Source organism: Lepidochelys kempii, chromosome 4, assembly GCF_965140285.1.
Source record: "Lepidochelys kempii isolate rLepKem1 chromosome 4, rLepKem1.hap1, whole genome shotgun sequence".
NCBI classification, from domain to species: Eukaryota; Metazoa; Chordata; order Testudines; family Cheloniidae; genus Lepidochelys; species Lepidochelys kempii.
Window position 1 is genome coordinate 82,708,058 of NC_136383.1, and position 18,124 is coordinate 82,726,181.

Genomic DNA, 18,124 nt, shown 5'->3' on the forward strand with positions numbered 1-18,124 from the left:
CCATTTATGTACTTGAAAACTGTTATCATGTCCCCTGTCAGTCTTCTCTTTTTCAGACTAAACAAACCCATCTTTTTCAATCTTCCTTCATAGGTCATATTTTCTAGACTTTTAATCATTAGTGTTGCTCTTCTCTGGACTTTCTCCAATTTGTCCACATCTTTCCTGAAATGTGGCACACAAAACTGGACACAATACTCCAGTTAATGCCTAATCAGTGCAGAGTAGAGTGGAAGAATTACTTCTCGTGTCTTGATTACAACACTCCTGCTAATATATCCCAGAATTATGTTTGCATTTTTTGCAACACTGTTACACTATTGACTCATATTAAGCTTGTGGTCCACTATGATCCCCAGATCCCTTTCTGCAGTACTCTTTCCTAGGCACTCATTTCCCATTTTGTGTGCAACTGATTGTTCCTTCCTAAATGGAGTAGTTTCAACCCCTCCCAGCTTGGTATTGTCTGAAAACTTTATAAGTGTACTCAATATGCCATTATCTAAATCACTGATGAAGATATTGAACGGAACTGGACTCAGAACTGATCCCTACGGGACCACACTCATTATGCCCTTCCAGCATAACTGTGAACCACTTATAACTACTCTCTGGGAACGGTTTTCCAACCAGGTATGCACCCACCTTTTAGTAACTCCATCTAGGTTGCATTTCCCTAGTTTATTTATGAGAAGGTCATGCGAGACAGTGTCAAAAACCTTACTGAAGTCAAGATATACCAGGTCTACCACTTTCCCCCTATCCACAAGGCTTGTTACCCTGACAAAGAAAGCTATCAGGTTGGTTTGATATGATTTGTTCTTAACAAATACATGTTGATTGTTACTTATCACCTTATTATCTTCTACATGTTTGCAAATTGATTGCTTAATTATTTGCTCCATTATCCTTCCAGACAGAGAAGTTAAACCGACTGATCTGTAATTCCCCGCGTTGTCCTTATTTACCTTTTTATAGAGTCCCCTGACAAAGGGAACGGGTGTTTATACAAGAAAAGGTGTCAGCACTGGCCATTTGAGAGAGACTGAGATATCAGAAGCAGTCTGCAGTAATGAGAGGAGACTCAATATTCTTGCAAAGCCATACTCGGGAAGGATCCTGGACTTCTTAAAAGAGTCTGACCTAAGCCCAAAAAACATACAAGAGTGGTGAGGAAACTGAGGTAGGGAAATGCATACAGGTGTGTTATTGTTTTACCTAAAGAAAGAATAAGTGTGTTAATTTGCAACTTGCTTTGCAAGGGGTTTTATCATGTGACCTTCGAGAGGTAAGTGGGAACCCAGAGTGCCTGAAAGATGAGATTAAGCAACTGGGGTGTCTTAGGGAGGTGTGTGCGGGCAGACAATCTACATTTGTAAAGGGGTAACAGAGAGAGTCTGTACCAAGGAAATGTGGCAGGGAGGCCAAAGAAAGTAGCTGAAGCCTACTGAGGTCCACGGAGGCTTAATAGCACATGGGCCCAGTGTGTGGGACCCAAATACAGCAACCTCGAGAATATTCAGGAGGGGGAACTTTACCAGGGCTATGGCAGCTTAATATGTCATATTAATTGTCATTTAATGCAAAGTATAATGTAAAGACAGAGACTGGGTATTTAAATTTTAACTATATTTTAAATATGAAGCTAACAGTTAGTTAAAGATTTTCCTCTTTGCTTTATATTGATTATTTATTTTTAAAAAGTAAATGGCCATTCACTTCACAGGATAATACTAATGAGGACTGCATTTTGATTTCAGCATAATGTCCCATTTGAGATGATGGATATATGCACCACCCTGGGGAGGAATGCTGCATCCAGATATGCAATGGGGATGCATTGTTGCTGAAACATGGCCTACATTTCCCATAATGTACCCAGTCATGTGATTCCCATGAAGCAGCAAACACCTTGCTCTCTGCATTGCATTTTCTATTCCAAAGTCATTCCTATGGAAAATTCACAGTCTGCTATAGTTAAAAGTATATTATTGACATATGTGTTATAGATAGTTATAAGCATATAAGTAGAAGGGGATATACATGGTTATAAGTTATAGTTATAAGCAACCTATTGACTGATTGGACTCAAATTGATGATGCATTTAATAAGATATTTATTAACCCTTTTTAAACACATTTGTAGGGGAATCCTATTATTAGGTATGACCAAAAGATGCTAGGGAATGATGTTACAGTATTCAACAGTGTTGATTTATTGTGACACTAGTCTTATAAATATAGTTTTGAGATCAAAGTTGCTAGTCTAATTTAAAACATGAGATTTAGGTTTAATGTATTTTTTGTTAAGTTACAACTTCGAGTCCACCTTTACTGCTTCCATGCAGGTCCTAGAACCCTTGATATGGCATCTTGTATTCTTTAACACATGGACAAGACTGACAAAATGTATTGTAAAATCCCTTAATACTGTGAAACGGATTCCCACTTATGATTAATGACCAGTTAAACAGACCATTTTGGAGAAACTGGTTTAAGAGAGAGATCCCATTAACAGAACACATTACTGAAAACCTCATATTATTTTTCCAGCCTAACAAACACAGTATTCCTGGTTTCAGAGTAACAGCCGTGTTAGTCTGTATTCGCAAAAAGAAAAGGAGTACTTGTGGCACCTTAGAGACTAACCAATTTATTTGAGCATAAGCTTTCGTGAGCTACAGCTCACTTCATCGGATGTATTCCTGGGAATTGCAATTTGCTTGATGGTATCAGCTAGATTTTCTAAGACTGCCAAAATTATCCAATATGTGTGATACAATATCAATATTAAGATGCTGCCGCAAACTGATTAATTTGCCAGTCCCCAAAACCTAAATACATAGTTATAAAATGTTGGTTGGCACCACAGCAAGATGTCGACTTAAACATAGATTGAACACAAAGGGCTAGAGTCTCAAAGTGATTTAAGAAAAGGAGGACTCGTGGCACCTTAGAAACTAACAAATTTATTGGAGCATATAAATTTGTTAATATCTAAGGTGCCACAAGTCCTCCTTTTCTTTTTGTGGATACAGACTAACACGGCTGCTACTCTGAATCCTGTCAAAGTGATTTAAGTCCCTAAAGTGGTAATTTAGATTCCTAAGATCAAAATTTAGATCTTAAAACCCCTGCTCAGCTGCTGCCTAATCCAGTAGGCACTTAGGTTCCTGCCAGTAAACTCAACAAGGCACATCCATTTCTGTCAGTGAGCATCTGCAAAACTACTTGACATCACTGAGACCTGGCAGGATCCTCCAGCTAGGCTTTGCTCTGCATAATTCAACTGCTTGGACCGATCTGGTAGGCATTCTCAGAGGCCACCTATTGGATCAAGCCTCACACAAAACATATCAAAGAGGAGGCACCACATCCCTTCTATATCTTATAGCTCAGCAGTTAGAGTGCTCACCCAACACAGGAGACCCAAATTCAGATAATCACTTTGTCTGATATGGAGTAGGGATATGAACCCATTTCCTAGGTGGGTGCCTAACCTGCTTGGCTGTAGAGTTATCTCTGGCTGGTCCTCTGAAGTGGATAGGTCTATTCTAGTCAAGTTAGTGCTCCTGAACTTCTTATTTTTTTCTACATATGAATGACTAATGGGCAAATCTGAAAAAGTTTAGAGTTCAGATTTGGTTAGGATAAACAGTTGGAGTTTATTTGAAACTTCTGATATTAATAGCTCTGCCCTCCTGCCCTCAAAAGCGTGCTGTGTGATCCACTCTACAGTGCCTCATCTTCCTCCTACAAAGAATATCCCAACTCTCTCTTTTCCTATATATTTTGAGGGGAGGTCCAGCCACTGAAACACCCTCATGAAAACAGGTTTATGAGCCTTACACTCCTGTCCCAAATTCTGGTGACCTATTTGGGGCTTGAAAACTCTGAATTAAACATTTGTTCTTTAGCACCTAGGAAGCTGTGCAGGAAGCAAAATTTGGAAAAAAAGAAGTAAATTCTCTGACCCTTGCTTTATGTACTGTGAATTTAAAGCATTCTGATTATGATCTGCCCTTGGAATCATCTTGTGCAATACATATGATTTGTTAGATATAGTATTATTATTACTTGCTTGCTTAATTCGGGTGTTTTGTAGATTTACGTTCCTCTTCAATCCTCATACTCTTGAACCCAGTCTTTTATATCACCCTTAGCTCCCTGCTTGAATGCCTTTAAAATATGTATCCGTTTTAATAATCTGGATCTGAGCTGTATTAAACAGAATGCATTTCCATGAACCATTCTATATATGTGCTGTAGCTTGAACTCTCATGTAGTCAAATGCCTTTTAACAGTTCAATTATGCTTTCTGTATGTGAGTATATGTTTTTGGGTTTTTTTTAATTTGCTTTATACTTCTCACTTGTTACCCTGTAAAATGAGTAAATGCCACATGCTTTATATTGTGTTTCCCCAGGCTTGGATGGATTAAGCCAATTTACATTTTGTGCTAGTCTGCTTGAGAGTGTAAACATTCACGTTAGCTGTTACAGGACTTGACTGACTAATTGCAACAGAAATATGTTAATGCTAATTTTGCAGTGCTGAAGTATATCAAAATAGTTGTACACAATTATTGACCCATTTTATATTACTATTAGCCCTATGTTGTTTGTTTTACCTGTTTTATTACAATAGTCAGGACAGATTCATTCCTGGTAGAATTATAATTGATGTGAGAAATTTTAATAATATTATTATTACTATTTACTAAGATTTAGATTTGCATTTATAGCAGTCTGTTTAAGTAAACATTCAGGACATGCCACCACTGTGATGACCAAGTGTTGGTTTTATATATGAAAGTGACGAGAATGCTGATGATAGTCTTACAAAAGAATGTATATACCCTCTTCATTCATTTTCAATAAGAGCATATCAAAATGCTCCACTAAGGCACAGATGGTATCATTATCCATATTTTAGGTCCAGATTCAGGAAAGCACCCTCGGCAATGATACTTAAGCATGTGCTTAAAGTTAAGTTGTATAAGTAGTCCTAATGCTATTCGACACTTTATGTACTTGGATTATCTCTGAAATCTTTACTCAAAAGCCAGAATAGACTTTGCAAGTGTGCCCATGATATAGTTTATTCCAGTGTTGTTGGGGTTGTATTGTGTTTTTTTTTAAATGGCTTGAAAACTTGTCTCTGTCTCTTCCACCAACAGAAGCTGGTTCAATGAAATATATTATTTCAGCCATCTTATCTTTCTTATATCCTGGGACAAACATGGCTACAACAAAAACAGTCAAAGAATTTTTTTAAAAGGTATTTTTTAAATGTCTTTTGTTTCTAATTCTTGTTTCTGTGTCTCACTCCCCTTTCCAGTTAATTTTGCTCATAGTTTTCTTCTGCTCTCTCATCTGCATCCTGTTGTGCTGACAGTATGTTGAGTGTCTATTCAGAGTATGAAATAAACTCACTGATAAGTGTTTGGTGACAATAAAATATATCTGGTCTGAGAGTATCTTTTCAAACTCAACATATAAAATCTTTCTTCCAAAGACTCACTGCACTCTCTCTCGCTCTCTCTTTTGACAGTTTAGATGTTTTATTTGTAATTTATGAAGCAGGCACTTGAGAACATGAAGTAGGGTTAGCAGGCTGTATATAAATGGTCTTTCAGATGTATGGATAAGCCTGAAAGATTAAAACTTAAAATGAGGGGTAGAAAGGAAACATTAATTTAAACTGAATAGTGGAGTTTGCTGCTCCTTCACCATATTAATTTATTCAGTCAGAAACAGGCTACTTTATGAGAACATTAATGTTGCAAAATTAAGCAACAGAAAGTCAGGAAATGCCAAAAGTAAGTCTGGCTACTAAACTTAACACTGAGTTTTTCCATATATGCATTATAATACACTTTAAATCTCTGATTGCATACTAGTATGTCCATAAGCTTCCCACTCATTCAGTGCACTAGTTACACATCATATTCAGAAAGGGATGGGAAACATTACTTTAGCATTATGTGGCTTCATTTTGCAAATCTTAGGGTCAGATTTGCCACCCTTTATTCACACTGCATGTACTTTACTTTGTGAGAAGTTCCAGTGAAATCAGGGGGACTATTTGCAAAGCAATTTACTATGCACCATGAGTAAGAGTTGCATAATCTGGCCCATCATTTTTGATGGATTATATCTGCATTGGAGCAGCAATACTAGGGGGCAAGGCTAAGAGAGTTCCAAAACTATAAGGAATTCACAGGGACCTCTATACAGATATAGCCGCTCCCCCACAACATGTTCAATTTGAGTACAGCTGCTGTCCTCTCTGCAGAAAGGAAACACCACCCACAATGGAACAATTGCAGGAAAGCTCTATATAGGAGTACAGGGGCCCCTCCCACAGAATTATCTGCATAGAAAAACTGACCCTCCTCTGTAGCTGTGATTGAGAAAGATCAAAATCCCATGAATGAATATCTCTTCTAGTTATGAAGACTGAGTGGAACATCTAATATTCCTATCCAAAATATTTTCAAAAACACTGGGAAAGTTTTCAAAGTTTTGCAGACTCTAAGAAGTGTTGCAATGTAAGCTGTTGCCGACTTTCATCACATTTTATGAATTAACTCCAAAAGTACAATCAGACATAGCTTTAATTTTTCAGAAAAAAAAACAGGCCCATATCCCAAGCTTACTCAAGCATTTTTGCTACAGTGATAACCAAAGTATCAGAAACTCATACTCTCTAGAGGGGATATGCTGCAAAGGAGGGAGGAAGGGAAGTAGGAGTATTAGGGGTGAGGCTAGTAGGTATACAAATAGCCAATGCACAAGGGCCAAACCCCATGTCATCAAGGAGCAATGGGCCACGTATGCCCCTTCTCTCAGACTTTTCAGTAGCTAGTAGCGAGATGCTGACGATGTGGATTAGAAGTCCCAGAATCATACGCTGGAGCTGAAGAGTCTGTCCCTCCTTCCTGCTGGGTTAAGTCAGATTTCATTGAAGTAACGTCTCTTTGTGAACATTTCTGCTTACAGAAAGCACACAAAAAAAGTTTGGATAATATAGAATGCAATGTGCTTATAAGAAAAATTCACAAGATACATCAGAAAAACTTCTTTCATGTACCTGGCAAAACCCCAGCATCTGAGTTATGTTTTCAAACCTTTGGCATATTCTTGCCAATTATACTGTTTAACAAGTTTCCTTTGAAAGCCTCTCTTTAGCTATTCCAATCCATCAACAGACTGTTTTGTTAGAGTTTAAAAAGATAGCAAATATTTCATCTTACAAATTTAAAATATACAACAAAACAACTTGTAATAGATTTGCCTAATTCATTCTTTGAGGACATAATTCCATTCTGCCTCCATTTAAATGTTGTTTTTATCTACTTTAAATGTACTCTGTTATTTCCTGGCTTCACATTTCTAAGGTTATTTTAGTTTACTCCTCGACCTTAATGAAATAGTCATAATTTTAGCTTCTTCTTTGCTTCAGCCCTCTCCTTTGACCCACACATTCCAGAAGTCTAAATCTGCTGCTTCTTTCTGCATAGCCTCTCCAAACTCTGACTTTTCTTCTCTGCCCTTACTGTAGAAGCTCTTATTCCAGGCCTTGGCTTCTCCATGCCTTTAACAACTGTCATCTCATCCTCTCTCAATTCAGTGACTGCAACCTTCTCCCTCTCTCTCCTCCAACATTCATTCAAAATACTGCTGCTGAGATCATTTTCTTTGCTCATTACTTTAAGTCACCCTAATAACATCAGCCACACTGTCAGAGGCTTGTTCACCTGCACATCCACCAATGTGATATATGCTATCATGTGCCATCAATGCCCCTCTGCCATGTACATTGGTCAAACTGGATAGTCTCTACGTAAAAGAATAAATGGACACAAATCAGATGTCAAGAATTATAACATTCATAAACCAGTCGGAGAACACTTCAATCTCTTTGGTCACGCGATTACAGACATGAAAGTTGAGATATTACAACAGAAAAACTTGAAATCCAGACTCCAGCGAGAGACTGTTGAATTGGAATTCAGTTGCAAATTGGATACAAAATTAACTTAGGCTTGAATAGAGACTGGGAGTGGCTAAATCATTATGCAAGGTAACCTATTTCCCCTTGTTTTTTCCTACCCGCCCCCCACCCCCAGACATTCTTGTTTAACCCTGGATTTGTGCTGGAAATGTCCCATCTTGATTATCATACACATTGTAAGGAGAGTGATCACTTTAGATAAGCTATTACCAGCAGGAGAGTGGGGTGGGGGGAGAGAAAACCTTTTGTAGTGGTAAACACCCATTTTTTCATGGTTTGTGTGTATAAAAAGATCTTCTGTACTTTCCACAGTATGCATCTGATGAAGTGAACTGTAGCTCACGAAAGCTTATGCTCAAATAAATTGGTTAGTCTCTAAGGTGCCACAAATACTCCTTTTCTTTTTGCTAATTCTTTGGGTCTCTCCATTGGCTCCTTCTCCACTTCCAATACATCAGATACAAGCTTTTTGTCCTTACTTACATAGCCTTTTCTGATTTAGTCACACCCTATGACCTAAACATCAGCTGAGGGTAGCGAACCTCCTATTATTTATTGGTCGTCCTTTCTCACCCACCTCACCCCAGTTTGTCTTATCCCCTTCTAATGTCTTATGACTGTCATTTGTTTGTGCAGTATCTAGCACAATGGGGGGAGAGGCAACCTATTGTAGTCTCAGGAACTACAGAAATATATGTTAATAGTATATCCCAGATCAGAGGTTTCAAGTTGGGGATCATGACCTCTTTCTCAATATGGTTAATTGGGAGCCAAGTCCTGCCTGGGTGGTAGTGCTGAGGGGGATGTATGGTTGAGAACTATTGATTTAGATTGTGACACAGTCCTTTTCGTCGGAGGCGATGAAGTTCTGTACTGCCCCAAGATGCTCTTGTATGTACTCTTCCTTAGAGCAGGGAGCACAAAAAACTGCTACAAACTTTTAAGTGATGCAGCATACTCCAGCTGTGCAGCATGCAATGGGGCTTGGAATCATAATTCCATCTACTCTCAGAGTATCTGAGAACCTTTTAGAGCCTCCATGCCCAGGGGAGTAGCTAGGGAGCAGTCCTGGAACACACAGACTGCCGTTCTCATCAGTCCTTATGTGGATCATGCAAGGGGTCCCTTACACAGGCTGTGTTCTTTACATCCCCTCTTTCCCCCTGACTGCACACCTGAAGAAATGTTAGGCAGAATCTTGGCCAATGTAAACTATATTTTTCCTCTCTAAACCAGATTTCAAACCTCTCTTACCTAGAATTAGAATAGCTAAATTAGATTTAATAGCTAACAGGATAGAAAGGCAAATATTTGATCAACAGATCTTTTAAATAATTGTATGAAAAGAACAAAAGGCTTGAACGGAAACCAGGAATCTGTTATTTAAGAATTGCTTTCCGAGGACAGGCTAATCAAAGGTCTGGCTCTGCATAGGGAAAAGGAGTTGGGTTGGAATAAGTTTGGAGCAGTTGAGTTTTGAGAAACAGAATCACTTCTGGGTATGTCTTGAGATGTGATAGTCATCTGGGTAGATTGAGTAAGTCATGCTATGCTAAACTATTTGAGGATGAGTGGAAGCACTCACTCAAAGTTCAGTAAAGATATATTTTCATTCTTAACAAAACTTTTCAGAACCTCACTCATTCACCATTCTGATGCCAAATACTACGGCAGTATCATTTTTGAACCTTCAGAGTCTAAATCCAGATGCTAAAACAATACTAAAAGCATGTGTTCAACTAAGTGCTGAATATCAAAGAGACCATTTTCTAATTTGTGTCTCAATGATTCTGATGATTTTATGTAAAACAAGAATATAGGTCCCTTAACATGTTAATGTAAAAATGATTCCATTTCAGATGTCTACTGCTCATGTTATCTAGAGCAGCATCTCATTTTAGATTAAGTAAACTTTACCCAGGCAAACTTCTAAATTCACCTTCAGACAGAGACCAAGCATAGAAAATTCTAAACCAAAAAGTTTCAGAAAGTTATGAGTGGCTGAAAACAAGGGATTAGATTAGAAACCATTAGGTAACCTTTATAATTTACATGGGTTTCACCAGCGTTAGCCCAGACTGAGTAGTTTCAACATTAGATGTGAATAAGTAGGTCCCTGACCATGCCCCAAATTAACATAATCGATCCTGAGCCCTATAAATAATATGTCTTTCATTTTAGATACTTTCTTTTGAAGTTTGAAACAGAAGTAGCCAGAAACAGGAAAGGTTTAAACAAAATACAACAAAACGTGGAACAAAAAAAAAATTGTGAGGACAAAAGAAAGCAAATGTTTGGATGCACTGTGTATCTGCTGGCCAAACTTTTCACTTCAAATCAGAAAGTAAAGTATGGAGAGAAAGGAAATAAAACAATACTTTCATTCAATGGAGTTCCTGGGGATGATGTGACCATTTTTGAGCTCCCACTCATAATGGAGTTGGTAAAACAATTCTAATTTTGGTTTTAACTATGGCTGATTAAAAATGTTCCATCAAAAATAGTTTTAATGGAAAACTGGGTTCCACTAAATGAAACTTTCCACAGAAAATGTCTGTAGAAAATGTTTATTTTTCATAAAAAAGCACCCAAAGCATTTTTGCTTTGCTTTTAACCCAGAGAATCAACATTTTCTGTGCAAATTCCCCCTTCCCTGCCTAATATATTGATCTAAGTTCCAACCATTTTTTACTTTCATCTTGGGAGTGCAAGAGCTCACAGTTCTCTTACTTTTTACTCCCTGCACACGTAAAAGGATAATATGTTTTCCCCTTCTCATCAGTAAAAATAATACCTACCTTTTTATATAGCTTTTCATGAGTAGATCTCAAAATACTTAACAAAGGATGTCAGGATCATTATCTCCATTTCACAGATGGGGAAACTAATGGACAGAGAAATGAACTTGTCTAAGGTCACCCAGGTCTCCTGAGTCCCCATCCAGTACTTTATACATACTAATAATGACAAGTAACTGAACATTCTTTTTCTCTTTCACTGCTGCAATGTTTCATCCTTCTTAAAGTTGCACGGGATTATTTACAAAATTCTGACATAACAACAATTACTTAAGCAAGGTAGAATTAGAAATATCTTAGGGATAGCCACTGCATTGCTGATGACAAAGCATCCCTTTTTTCAGCTGAAACTTCTATTGACCTCAGTGGGTCAGTGTTTACAGGAGCAGAGCCCACATTTGTAAGCTTCGAAAGGAAAGCATAGTTCCCCAAAATGCAGACAAAATTTTGTGATGAGACTTTTATTTTTGCCAAATTTTCCGAAATTGGGACAAAAAATGTTCACAAAGAAAATTGAGAAACTTCTTTCAGTTATTTAATTATATGCTGGAGATCTGATAATGTGCCCAATAACTTTGAAAAAATACCTGAAGTCTTGGCTATATAAAATCTTTTGCTTAGACAGTATGTGAGGAAAGTGTGTGTGTGTGGGGGGGGGGGGGAATTAATCCCTCTCTAAGAGCCTTGTATCCAGGAAAGACAATTAACTAAAGTCTTTGCTATATCTGCCAGGAAAATACAAATCTGTGATTTAACTTGTTACTCTGATATATGATACTCTCTAGGCCACCCCATGTTTAACCTTATTAAATACTGTGTTAAAAATGCTTACACACATTTTCTATTATATAGCTATATTAATCTTTCATTTCATCCAAATGTTTTCATTGGTAACTTGTCTTATAAAATTTATATGGAATTTTATGTGACTAAGAAACAGCTGCTTGACAAATTTGGAACTATTTTTGTATAAGCAGTCTAACTATGTTTATTCTGCTGTTGATGTAATTTATGTGATCATGAGATATTAATGTTGATTGTACTATCAAAAACCCTAATGAAATGTAATAACACAATATACTTAGCTCTTCAACTACTATAAGGTAATTATATTAACATATAAACTATTAGGGTTCATTTGAAAGGAACTGTATTCACAAGAATAAATTGGTCGATATCTGCTCTCTATTTTGCTAAAAGTTCACTTTGTTACTTGTATTTACCCCCTTCCCCTCTTCTGTAGATGTGGAGGACGCTCTTAGGCTTCCCAGTCTCTCTTGCCTCCCAGGCAAGATGGGCTTAGGCTCTGTCTACACTACCCAGCTTTTAGCGACACAGCTGTGCTGCTACAGCCATGCCGCTAAAAGGCACGCAGTGTAGCTGCTGTTTGTCGTCAGGAGAGAGCTCTCCTGCTGACAAAAAGCTTCCACTCCCAATGAGCAGCATTAGCGTTGTTGGCAGGAGAGTGCTCCTGCTGACAAAGCGCTGTTCTCACCAGTGCTTGTGGTCGACAAACCTTTTGTCTTTGGGGGGAGGGTGTTAACACCTTTGAATGACAAAAGTTTTGTCTTTCACTTGCCAGTGTAGACAAGTCTTTAGTGATAAATGGTCATTTACACCAAAAATCACAAAATATTCAGGTTGCTTCCAGTCCCCAGAAGAGACCAGTCACTTACCCCAGAACAATTGGTACCCTAGATCTTACACCAAAGACAACACCTGTAGCCAATCCTGTATTAACTAGGCAAAAGGAATAAGAGAGCTGTTTACAGGTTAAAGCAAGCAAATATATACACACAAATGACTTACCATCTATGGTTCCTAAAGGTACAAGAGATGTACAAGAGATGTAGTAATGTGTCCATTCAAAATGTCTTTCAGGGCAGAACCAGGTTGACCCTAGGGATCTCTACTTTAGTTTAGTGTCTCTGGCCCTGGGAGAGTTTAAACAGCAAAGATACATTTACTTGTGACCCTGTTGCATCTTTTGCATTTCCTCTTCCAGTCCATGAGATGAACAACCTTGCACATAGCATTTCCAAAGTGTGATAGAGACATTCACCAATCCTTTGTATCATGATGTTCCTTAATGACATTTAATCTTGATAGGACTTCTTAATTCCTGTGCCTAGGTTCAAAAATTTAGAGCAAACATTTTTAATGTTATAGAGCAAAACTTACATCTTTCCTTATAGCACGGAATACAGACATTACAAGTGAGATTAATGCACGCAGCAATTTACAAGCATTTCACAGAGTCTAAACTCTAAATACATTCTTATAAGACTCATACCTATTTTGAACAAAAGTAACATACAGGTGAGCAGGTTTGGTTTTTAGCTATGAGTTTGTCACTTCTTAGCAAATGCCTACTGCCTTAGCCAGAGCTGGCATTTGGTTTACCAGCAGCATCACAGATGCTCTGTTACTTCACTACATTACATCAACACCGATAATAACATACAATTCTCCCTTTTGTTTTTGACCTGCTCTAACCACTGGTTAACATCCATGTTAATAGAAACATGTTGGGGAAGAAATATGTCCATGTGGCTTTGTACAGTATTAAAGATACACCATAACAATCTGCTTTACAAATTATGGAAAGGCAACAGCTATCTTAATCTCGCTCTGCAGAAAAAACAATGCTGCTGACCAGCATCTACTGTTTCTTTCAATTATGTGAAAGTCTAATGTCCAAACACAAGACAGTGGAAGGCACAATAAATTGGCCACTGCCTGGCATCTTTTGTAGTTGTTTATACCTGTGCTAAGTGGGTATCAAAGGCTATCATTCTCATTTGGTAGCATTTGACACTCACTTTGCACAGGTGTGAGACAATGGAGAATCACAATAAATGTCTGTAACTGATACTTTTTAATAATAGCACATTGCCATAATGTTGCTACATAATCTATGTACTGAAGTTTAGTTAAAATTAGTAAAATCCAGGATTATTTTCTTAAACTCTCTAATCTTCAAAACATATGGAAAATGAGACCAGTGAAGACAAACATACATAAAACTAAAAGCCAAACCAGAGCTAGGATCATGCTATAAAGACTTGATCGGGGGACAGATTTTTGCATCTCATTTAGCAACAGCAATGATAGCTACCCTTTATTGCAGAGACAGAAGGAACAGCGGGGAAGTTGCAAGAAAAGGAAAATAAAGGCAGCAATTGAAAAATAATTGGAAATTGAGGCCCAGATTTAAAATAATGAGCCATTACCCTTCACAAGAGTGGAGCTAAACAAAGTAGCTCACTGATCACCTCTCTAGCTACACAAATGAACATGAAGATGAGTCAAGTGACAACAGCACAAGCAAACTGAAGAAAGCTAATTGTTGTATTTTAGTTAATTTAAATAGCATGACAAACAAAGCAAAGCAAACAGTGGCACACAAAAAGGGTGAAGTGATAATTACAGGAAAGTCTCAGACACTTGTCTAAACAGAATAGGAGCAAATTAAAAGAAAGTAACTGGAAAACTAGTGAAAGAAACAAAGCAAAACAAGGAGATATTTAAAAACAGTTATTCCAAGTATCTAGCAGATTTTATGCCAAAGGCAGTCAGACAAGCAGTACAAAGGAGACCCTAAGGATCCAATTCCATAGTCCTTATGCAGGAAAAACTCCCAGGTGAATGGGAGTCTTGCCTTCATGTGATCTGAAAGATAGGGCTGTAAAGCAGCATAAATGCCACTCTTGATACAGGTGACAGTCAAGATCATGATAAAAGATGCTGAATAAATCCAATGGGGAAAAAAAAGAATACTGTGTATTACCTGAACTGGTACAACCAAAATCAACGAGCTTTCTGTAAGTGAAGGCCTGTTATGATTCAATACATCCATGGTAAAACTGCTATAATCCCAACTTCTTGTATTAGTGATGCATTGAAGCTCTAATTACCTACCTCTTTGGGTTTGTGGATATTTGCAATGTGCTTATTTATTGCAAGCCTCCAGGTGGTAAAGCTGCTGTGGAAAGAGTGACTGCCTTGTCCTGCTGACAATAAATCTATGTAATTTTTTTTTTTGTATTTTCAGTGGAGCCAGCAGTTTTTCCACACTGCTATATCATAAAGCTGGCTGAGCCTGCAAAACTACGCTCTACAAACACTGAGAAAGTCTATATGTATTTTTGCTGATATTAAATAATATACTATACTATACTCTACTATAATGCTCAATATATAACATTTGTGCCTTCTAAAAGGGAACTGCAAAAGGGGAAAAGTTTTTAGTTTTGCTGCTCTTTCACAAAGTGGAAAATTGATTTATTTGGATTTACACACAATAAAAAGAGCCCCTGTCTATTTACTCCAGTCACACCTAACATAACTTAAAACTAAGATACCAAAAGCTGATTTCATTGTAACTTGATTGCAGCAACTCCATCTATGTTACCCACAGCCAACAAACCGGACAAGTTAAAGGTCAAAACCACCTTCCCCTTCAATAATTCCTCCCCCTCCCTTTCAAAATATTAGGGGGAAAGAGTAGCTTTGTAGCATCCCCTAAAACTTATCAACTTCAGGCTGTTATGGCCTGTCATAAATAAAAGGGAAGGGTAACCACCTTTCTGTATACAGTGCTATAAAATTCCTCCTGGCCAGAGGCAAAATCCTTTAACCTGTAAAGGGTTAAGAAGCTAAGGTAACCGCGCTGGGACCTGACTCAAAATGGCCAATGAGGGGACAAGATTCTTTCAAATCTGGAGGCTCGGGGGGGGGGAAGCAGTGGCATATTAACGCCTAGGCCTAGAGTGGCAAAATTGCAGGGGCGGCAAATATATCATAGCAGCCAGAGGCTGCTTCCCCCGGTGCTGGTTTGCGCCCTCCGCCCCGGCCCTGCTCCAACTCCACCCCTTCCCCACCCCCTCCCTGCCCCTATTGGTTCCCTTCCCCAAATCCCCGCCCCAGCCCCGCCTCCTCTCCTGAGCACGCCGCATTCCCCTTCTTCCCCACTTCTTCGCGAAGCTGTTTTGTGCACAAGCACTGGCATGGAGCCGGGAGAAGCAGGACCCAGCGGCATGCTCAGGGGAGGAGGCAGAGGTGGAGCGGAGGTGAGCTGGTGGGGGGAGGGCGGCAATTATTTCTGGGCCTAGGGGCAGGCAAAATCATTAATCCGCCACTGGGGGGAACAAAGGGTTTGGGCTGTCAGTGTGATGCTTTTGCCGGGAACAGATCTGGAATGCAAGCCTTACAACTCCCGTAATGTTAGTAAGTAATCTAGCTAGAAAATGCATTAGATTTTCTTTTGTTTAATGGCTTCTAAAATTCGCTGTGCTGGAGGGAATGTATATTCCTATTTTTTTGTCTTTTTGTAATTTAAGGTTTTGCCTAGAGGGATTCTCTGTGTTTTGAATCTGATTACCTTGTAAGGTATTTACCATCCTGATTTTACAGAGGTGATTCTTTTTACCTTTTCTTTAATTAAAATTCTTCTTTTAAGAACCTGATTGATTTTTCATTGTTCTTAAGTTCCAAGGGTTTGGGTCTGTGTTCACCTGTACAAATTAGTGAGGATTATTATCAAGCCTTCCCCAGGAAAGGAGTGTAGGGCTTGCGGGGGAGGGGATATTTTGGGGGAAGACATCTCCAAGTGGTCTCTTTCCCTGTTCTTTGTTTAAAACACTTGGTGATGGCAGCATACTGTTCAAGGACAAGGCAAAGTTTGTCCCGTGGGGAAGTTTTTAACCTAAGCTGTTAAGAATAAGCTTGGGGGTCTTTCATGCAGGTCCCCACATCTGTACCCTAGAGTTCAGAGTGGGGAAGGAACCTTGACATGGCCCGAGGAGGAATGAATTCTAAATATGTGCCACTTGAACTCCCGAGATGGTGCCATAAGACATGTAATTTTCCCCTCCTCTTTATATCAGAATATCAGGTTCTGACTTTTTTTTTTTTGATTTCTTGGAGAATTAAAGGGGATGATGCCTTCCCAATAGGTGCATACCAGAGCTGCAGTTTCTCCAGCCCTTAACTGAGTGAAGAGGTGCTGTTGAATTCTAGTGGCCTATATTGCTCCTCCCCTGACACAGGTGCCTGTGGCTTGGTTTAGTAATCATTGGTCCCAAGATCAGAACACACAAAAATGGATTATAGCCACCTTTGCACTCTGCTGTCCCACCTCCTGAGCTGCAGGCATGGCTGAGCCTGAATGACCATTGCAAGGCTACAATTACAAAGCAGCAATTGGCCTGTGCCAGCTGGTTTGGGCTATGGGGCTATTTAATTGTGGTATAGACATTTGGGCACTAGGACCTGTGAGGTGGGAGGGTCCCAGAATTGGGCTGCAGCCTGAGCCTGAATGTCTACACTGCAATTAAACGGCCCCTTAGCCTGATCTCCATGAGTCCAGGCTCATAGGATATGCAGTCTTTCAACTCTAAGTCATTGGTTCCTCTCTGACTCAGAGTGTTAAGATTAAAAATCTTTATGATGTTGTGGCCTCTCCAGAATCAGTTGGTTATTTCTACTTCATAGCTGTCTGCCAACAAGAACACTCCAAGTAGCAATTGCCAAGATTTGTGACAGTCATACAAACAGACTAATAAGCCCCAAGTGTCACTGCTGCTAGGGGCTCTTCAGTGTACAAAAATACATCAAGAGTGAGGAAGATTTAAATATAGGACTTCCTGAAAGAAGACACTGCCTCTGGAACCATTCTGAGCCCCGCAGAAAGCCACAGGAAAGGGAAATTTAAACACCCCACTTTTTAGAATGTGCCTTTACATTTAGAACTTCGGGAAATCATAATTTTTCTCAAAACAAAACAAAGCCTTTAAGTATTAGCCCAGCTCACTTGATGCAAAGACTTTGTGGTGATTAATATTTGAAGTTTTTAGCATGCGTAAAACAAGGTAATCTATAATTGCCTGATAAATAAGATGATTCAATTATATTCAATTAGTTCATTTATATACAATCTTGTGTTCTTGGTGATATCTCCAAAGAAGAGTGAACAGGCACAAAGATCAATATGCTATTTCTAATAGCTAAAACAGAGAATTTCAGAAGAAGACTCTTTGGTCTCCTCTTCCATCTCTCTGTTTGTGTCAGCTGCAGCTGCTTGTTATACTGTTTATCTCTTGTGGAAAACTGTATCCAGCTTGCTGTATGTACCTCTATAATTGGAATCTTCTGGATTCCGATTTTGAGAGATTTGACAGCTATAAGCATCTGCATCTGAAGCAGGTTGTTGACTGAATCTAAGAATGCAGTGGGAATGTATGTGGCTTGTAAACAGATCATGTCATTCTGATAATTTGACTTTTGTTATTTCATTTTCTCAGATT